General features: G+C 41.0%; 1 long non-coding RNA gene across 1 annotated transcript in view; it reads right to left on the bottom strand.

Moving 5' to 3' along the window:
• Nucleotides 1-6,863: 6,863 nt before the first annotated feature.
• The window catches only part of LOC112548486, a 65,625-nt gene continuing 64,668 nt past the window's right edge, over nucleotides 6,864-7,820 (bottom strand). Inside the window, exon 4 of the long non-coding RNA XR_003092220.1 lies at nucleotides 6,864-7,584. This is a non-coding gene — a long non-coding RNA (uncharacterized LOC112548486). The remainder of the gene's footprint in view (nucleotides 7,585-7,820) is intronic.

Below are 7,820 nucleotides of genomic sequence, written 5' to 3'. Positions count from 1 at the left end.
AAAGGTATCACCCACAAAAATTCTTGCCCCTTGCATTAATGTTTAGTTTCTTTATGAGCCATGTTTTTTGCAAATTATGGCTTGAAGTTATGTATGGAAACGTTGAACACTTGTTTATCTAGCTTGCATGAGTCCAACACAAGATATAAATCATGTAACTGTTCCTCTCTAAGTCAAGTAGAGACTTGTGCAAGCATATGGTCCATTGTACATCCAGTTTGTCATTTTGTGTGCAGTTGTCCTAACTTGGATTATCAGCAGCAGCAGCAGCCTTTTTTATTATTTGTTTTATGATAATCCCTGGGAATCCCACTTATAGACTGGACTCATAGACCATTGTTCGAGGCATTGAACAAAACATAAACATTACCCAATACCTAAAATGCTTACAACCCAAATAACTTAGCATATAGTGATGATGAAGTAATTAATTTAAATTTGGGGTGCAAGATTTGAAGGCTTTGTTTGAAAAACATTTATAATTCTACACAACTTTAGTTTGGACATCATGAGCATAAATAACATAAAAAATCCTTCTTCCTCTTTGAGTGACACCCCAAATGCAACCCATATATCATGTCCTGCTTTCAGTACACCATCAGGCCAACAAGCTATTTCTTCTTCTTGAGCAGTTCAGGCCCCCTTCTTCTCCCCTGAGAAGTAGAACTGGCTTAAAATGGCATCTTCACTATAGCTGCATAGTCCTGTGACAAGCAAGAATTCACTTAGATCTTCCACAGTTTTGGGCAGGCATCTCTGTTCCACTCTTCACACAACATTTCCTCATAGACTTCTAAAAACTTAAAGCTCCTATGGAGATCTCCTTATCTTTTACTGACCATCCATGACTATGTCATGCATGCCTATTCACTGTGCTACACTGACAAGAAGAGATGCTGGAGAAATTCTCTTGCTGATGCAATATCATTCAGATCTGTGATGTTTACATTTGCAGAGAATGAATCACTTTTACCTCAATGTCATGGACATTCAGCTTCCAAACTTCATAATCCTCATGTCATTTCTGCTTGCCTCTTGGTGGCTCTACAGTACCTGAGATATTGCTCTTAAGAAAGCAATGGCAGATTGTAACTTACACATTAAATGAAAGTACTCTGAACACTGGCTAACACTAAAGAGATATATGCACATTTAAAATGATTGAAACATAATCAAGAACTTTAAGTTAAAACACAAGCACAGTAAATCTCAATCAAACCTTTGGAAAAAATCACAGGATTTATTGCTTTTAGCCATCTCTTTTTCACATCCAGGGAGCAAGTATGCATGGCAAAATAATTAGGCAGTTATATAAAAGCCTAAATACATGAATAAGTGTCTAAATAGTAAATAGACTAGTTTTTACTGTCTGATTCTAGCATAGATCTTACTAACAAGATTGGTATTAAACTAATTGCAAGCAATCAGAATATAAACTACCCTCATAACTATAGGTTTTTAGTTTTAGTTTTTCTTCTCTTTGATAAGAGGTTGATAGCTGTATATTCTGAGAAAGAAAGGCCATGTCTAGGACTACAATGTTCATTCACAATATGTTATAAAAAGGAAAGCGTGAGTCACAAAAATGCTACAGAAATAATTCCTTGTTTCTTTCCTTAATGATAATTTACCTCCTGAGCCAAGCCATAGATTTTACAGAAATGCAGAAGAGGTAATAGCCTATATTTAAAAAAAATGAGCTAAGAGATCTTTGAAATTAACTGTACTCCCTTTGCACTAAAGCACAAAGCAGAGCAGTTTGGGATTTCCCCAGCATATAGGATCAAGGTCTGGTAAGAATCTGTCCTCCATCTCCTCACCCCCACCAACCTCACACATCTCTACAGGACTGTAATGGACATCATCTAGTCCAAACCCCTGCTTACAGCAGGAACATTCTTGTTTAAACCATCCCTGCAAAGTGTTTGATTAATCTGCTCTTAAAAACCTCCAAGGATGGAGATTCCATACCCTACCTAGGTAAACTGTTCCAATGTTTGGCCATCTTCATAGGCTAAAAACAGGAGTTAATTTCTAGTGGGGAAATTCTGTAGAAGTTTCCTCCCACTAGAAATAACTCTGACATTGTTCAGCCTGCAGCTGCCCCCCTCTCCCTTGGTCTCCATGCCTTGCACAGATCAGTAATCAGTCTGGGGAAGACATGCGGAGCAGGCTGTTCCACTTTTCCTGGTCCTAGGGGAATGGAGTAACGGGGCAAAACCCCACACCAACTGCCCAGACCAGGGACCCCAGTGGGGCTGCAGATGTTGCCTTTTTTAAATTTGTTTTCAAAGCCACTGCTCATAGGCAAGTACAGGGCTCAAGTACTGAGCCAATCCTACTACTCCCCTCCTCTTCTGAACAATAATTCTGTATATGGTCATAGTTAAACCTGCAATAATATATTGGATATTAGGAAGAACTTTCTTACTTAAATTGATATTTTGTCCTATCTTCCACAGTCATTGAGATTAGTCTCTCACCAACCTCTTCATAACCACTCTTCTTATATTTAAAAACTGCTATCAATCCCCACTCCATCTTTTCTTATTCAGACAAAAAAAACAGCTCTTCAAACCTTCCCTTGTGTAGCAGGACAGTAGGGAGAGCTCCTGTGCTGAGCCACCCACCTCACTGTGCTCAACCAAAAATCATACTTCAAGTGCCTCCCCTGAGGAGCCTACAACCAGCCAACCCCTTCTTGGAGCACACCCGCAAGCCTAGGGTAACCACCACCACCACCACCTGGGCCTGGGTCTTTGTTAGGGCTCTGTGCAGCCCAGGGTACACAGACCCTACAGACCTTGGGGGTGCTTTGCCCTAGCAGGATATATCTGGGTGCTTCTTATAGCTGGGAGCATTAAGAGTAGCCTCCCTTAGTTAGCTGAGCAAAGGGAGCTATAAGGCTAATCTCACCCTCTTAAGTGCACACAGTTAATGCTTGCCATCATAGATAGCTTTATTGATCAAAGAGGGAGAGCATGGGGAAGGAATACAAAACAAAAGGAAAATTGAAAGGAAACTGTCCTGAGCAAAGCAGCATAGGCTGGTTAGCCTTTTGATATGCAATTAGAACACTTAAATGTAAGCTTCTAGCTAAATTTCAGGTAAGTTATTCACATATACATCCAGAGACTTCTGGAGGCCCATGTTTCTGTGTGTGTATGTTTCCAAAAAGATGTCTCACATCTCCCAAGATGGAGGGACCCTTTAAATAACCCTTAAGATCTCATCACCTCGACCCAACCAAATCCAGGTATTTTCTGAGCACCCCTGAGGCTGCCCCATTTATTTGAAAAACAACAGCCCTCACGTTGAGAAGTGACCACTGCCTTAGGACCACCCCCAGGTCAGTGGCAGGAAGTTTAACAAAGCAACCTGGATACAGGAAAATATGCAGCCCAATTCCCTAGGTGACCAGGTGGTTGCCTAAGCAACCAGGGTGATAGACACTTAGCAGAGAGATTGAAACAGGAAAACCCATGGGGGTGGGGAGAGGGAGGAGATGGTGGAGCACCCGATACAAGGCAAAGGGAGTGAGAGGTTTATTACCTTGTAAGTCATGTTTCCTAGACCTCTAAATTATTTCTGTTGCTCCACTCTGGACTCTTTCCAATTCCTCTGTCTTTCAAGTGTGAGGCCCAAAAGTGGATACAGTTCTTCACTGGAGGTCTCACTTGTATTGAACAGTATATATTATTTCCCTTAATTTCTAGATGACACTTTTATTAATGCATCCCAGCTTTTTTGCAACAAGGGCATACTTCTGAATCATAATCTTTGCTTTTCTGTCTTTCTCCTTTCCTACCTTCTCTATCACCCAACTGTGCTATTTGTTCTTTATTAGAACTGACCATAGGTGATGGTTTTCAGTTCCTAAGGCTTTAATCCACCATCGGAAAAATATTCTGGGATTGATTTGCCTCATGCAGTGGAGAATAAATAACAGTAGGTTAAGGCTGTGTTTACACTAGTGCTCAGAGTTGAAACTCAGGGCCTAATTAGATTTAGATTCAGATTTTATGATGTTAAAATGCTTAAGAACACTTTGTGATAGTTTCTAAAGTGAAACTGAGAAAATATCACAAGAGCAGTAAATCGCACAGAATGTTGACTCTCTTGAACGATGGAAGTCGTATTAATGACAAAGTTGTAGGCATTTTGTGAGTCCCCATTATAGCCTATGGCTGAAACACCATCGAAATTCTGAAACAGCTCTGAAACAGTTTTGGTCAAAATGAAATGGGACAGTGATTCGAAATACCAAAATGAATCACTGTCCCTCTGAAATGCCGAATCTGAAACCAAAACAAAACACAGGCATTTCACACAGCACTATTACCTATGCTTCTCCATTACCTGTATTTAAATAAATTACAGGAATGCAAGGTAATTATACTCTCTAGGATGAAAAACCCTCCTTTCCTCCTTTGAGCGTTATAATTAGAAGTTCTTTAAACTCCATGTGCTTGGGAAAAGGAAAAAAAGGAGGATAGAGAAAAATCAACCTGGATATGCCTCAAAATATGAGTTATATCTCCCTTATACAAATTGAAACTGAAAAGTTTTCAATAATACATTATGTAATGTAAATTAGGGCTGTGCAAAATTCAAAGCTGTTGTATTGCATTTCGAGCTCAAAACAGCGAAATCAAAATGAAACAAAAGGGTTCGAAATAGATTCAAAACAAAATGATGGCATTCAAAACGTTTAAGAAGTTTTTTAACATTTCCAGTTTCAAAGCAACCCGGTGGCAGGAGGTGGAGGAGAGCCAGGGCTGTGCTCTCAGTGGCTCCGCCAGCCCCATGGAGCTCAACCCAGGCCCCCCAGCCCCATGGAGCTCAACCCAGTGGTGGGAGGCAGCAGGAGAGCCAGTGGCAGACCCACTCTGAGCACAGCCCTGGCTCTGAGTGCAGCCCTGGACAGTGACTCTCTGCTGCCTCCTGCTGCCAGGCTCAGCTCTGCGGGACTGGCAGAGCCACTCGGAGTGCAGCCCAGCAGTGGGAGGTGGGGAGAGCCAGGGCTATGCTCTGAGTGGCTCTGCCAGTCCAACAGAGCTCAACCTGCCCTCCCAGTGTTGCCACCAAGTGCTGAGAAGAGCCTGGTGCCACTCCTGCTGCAGCCCCATGAGTGGCTGATGCTGCCTGCCTGCAGCCACTGGGCTGCATCATGCCCCGAACCCCCTGGCGTGACACAGCCCAGCGGCTGCTGGCAGGTAGCAGCGGCAGCTTCCTGTCATCCCACACACAGATCCAGGGGCCCACACCCCCAGGAGGAATCTGGCATAGCCCACAGCTCTTCTGGAGGTGCTGGCCCCCAGATCTGTGTGCAGGATAACAGGAGGCTGCCACTGTTGCATGGGGCCAGCAGTAGCAGCAATCTTCCTAGTGCTGGGTGCCGGCTGCACCTGGCACTGGTCCCAGGCAGCAGCGGCAGCCTACTGGCATCCCATGTGCAGATCCGGGGGCCTGCACCTCTAGGAGGGCTGTGCCAGACTCCTCCCAGGGGTGTGGGCCCCCAGATCTGTACACGGGATGACAGCAGGCTGCCACTGCTGGCAAGTGATATGCATTTTGCTTTCAACTTTTTGAGACACAGTTTCACAAAAACTCCTGTACCTATCTCCTTGAAACTTGGCAGGCATCATGCCCTCAGAAGGGGCTACCATCTTTGCATTTACCATCTGAATCAGGCAAGAAATGGCAAAGTTATAGGCATTTTCATGATTCCCCATTATAACCTAGTGCAAAATGTAAAAATGCGTCAAAACAGTGCAAGTTTTGACAAAACAAAACAGAACATTGTTTCAAAATGAAACAAAATTATGAAACGAAACACCGTCCCTTCAAAATGGTGAAATGGAAGTCCAAACAAAACAGTGCTGTTTCACACAGCCCTAATGTAAATCATTTTGTTAATTAATAGTTACTTGCCTTTGCTGTCCCATGATTACAGACTAAATTAATTTGATTGCAAGACTTGTGTAGCAAACGAATATCAATACTACTCAACATAATATAGCACTGCCCTGCAGTTTTTACCATTCCTATAATGCTCATTTTGGTTTAAAATGATGGGCTATGCAATAGCCACTTAACTCATTACATACAGTTTGTACAATGTATGTCTTGATAACTCATAGGGGGGTTTCAGTTTCTATTCATCAAGATGGTCAAGCTGCTCTTGAGCAAACTCACTGTCAATAGACAAGCCACCTGTAAAATTCATCAAAAATCATTTCCAGATAATAGTTTCTATCTGAGGCTCTGTCGCACTTATTAGTTGCAAGTACTCCCATTTTGACCATTGGTTTCACTCATTAAATATATCCTGTCAGCTAAATCCTGTATACAGTCTCAGGCTCATTTTTATGATGAGTAATTTTAGAATGTAGAAGCTGCTGAGTGGTTCCTGTGCTAAGTGAGAAAGCCTGTGTTTATGTATCGATTAGAAGCATTGGCTAAAAATGAATAAATGAAAATTACATGTTTTGGAATAGTGTTGATCTGGAGAACACTAAAAACATTGCTTAGAAAGCTTTCATCATCTACATGGGTCCACTTTCTGAATGGCTGCCGCAGTATCAAGATGCTGTGGGTCATATGCTTGAAAACTGTTTTATTTCCTTTTGTTTTATGGCCAGTTGTAAACTGCAGTGCAGAATTGATGTTATCTGAAAGCTAATAATTTTTAATTGAAGAAATTATGTAGGGTCAAAATCACTTTGGGAAATTTGATCAAGTTGGACAATTACCCAAATAGCTCTTGACTAATGAATTGCTTGCCCAAGCCCTTTGAAGGACAAGGCAGGCTGTGAATCACCATCAACGTTACATTTTAGAAATATGAACAAATGGCTTACTAAACGGTGTGACCTATTAATGCCATGTTGCTTTAGATGAATGGAGGATGAGCTTCTGTGTTCTTCAGCCTATTCAGATCATGTTCTGAAATTAAACCAACATATCTTTCTACAACCAAGAACTAGTATATTATCTAGTGAAATATCTCATTAGTCATTGGAAAGTGCTCTTGCTGGCTTAAAATAAAGACTCCATTTTGGCCAGACTGTTTTAATAATGCGAGTGTCATTGCAGTAAATATTTGAAATGCATAAAGTAAAATGTAATTCCCATTTCCCATAAAACATGCATTTAATAAAGATATTAGTATGCATTATATTAAAGACTCCATAATAAAAATCATTAACACCGGTTTTCTGAAACAATGGATGTTGATGGCTCAATTAAAAGAAAACTTTTAGTGCAAACCTAGCAAATTCCAGGCTTAAGGGAAGTCATTAATTCAAAATTAATGCTTTCAGAGATCAAACATTTCTAAAATATATAAAGGGTCAAAACAAACATATTGCCAAAAAATAAACTGCAGCTGAATACAGAGTGACAAAATTAACTTTCAGACATCTTCTGAGGTTGTTTACTTTTCATATGCTTATTCGATCATCTTTGGGAGAACATAGATGTATTAGCTGTCCAAACCAGAAACCACTTCTTCTGAGGAAACAACACTTTTCCTTCTTTTAGGGCACAGGTAACAGAAGCCATGGAAGAAGATGAAATAACCTAAGGAGAGATGGTAGAAAAAAAACATAGAGATGAGAGCTATGAAGGATGTCAAACCAAGAGGGAAGAACTAAAGGGAAAGAAAGGCATTGCTGAGATGGCTACTGTATCAGTAAAAATATTACAGGAAAGTAATGTGAACCAAACAAAGAGAGGAACTTGGAGGAAAAGGGTGGCCCTTATATATTGAGAAGATTAGATGACACTAGAGAAAACAAGAAAGAAGCAAAGCTGTG

This window comes from Alligator sinensis, unplaced genomic scaffold (assembly GCF_000455745.1).
Source record: "Alligator sinensis unplaced genomic scaffold, ASM45574v1 scaffold1631_1, whole genome shotgun sequence".
Classification (NCBI taxonomy): domain Eukaryota; kingdom Metazoa; phylum Chordata; order Crocodylia; family Alligatoridae; genus Alligator; species Alligator sinensis.
This window is presented reverse-complemented; position numbering and strand designations above follow the sequence as displayed.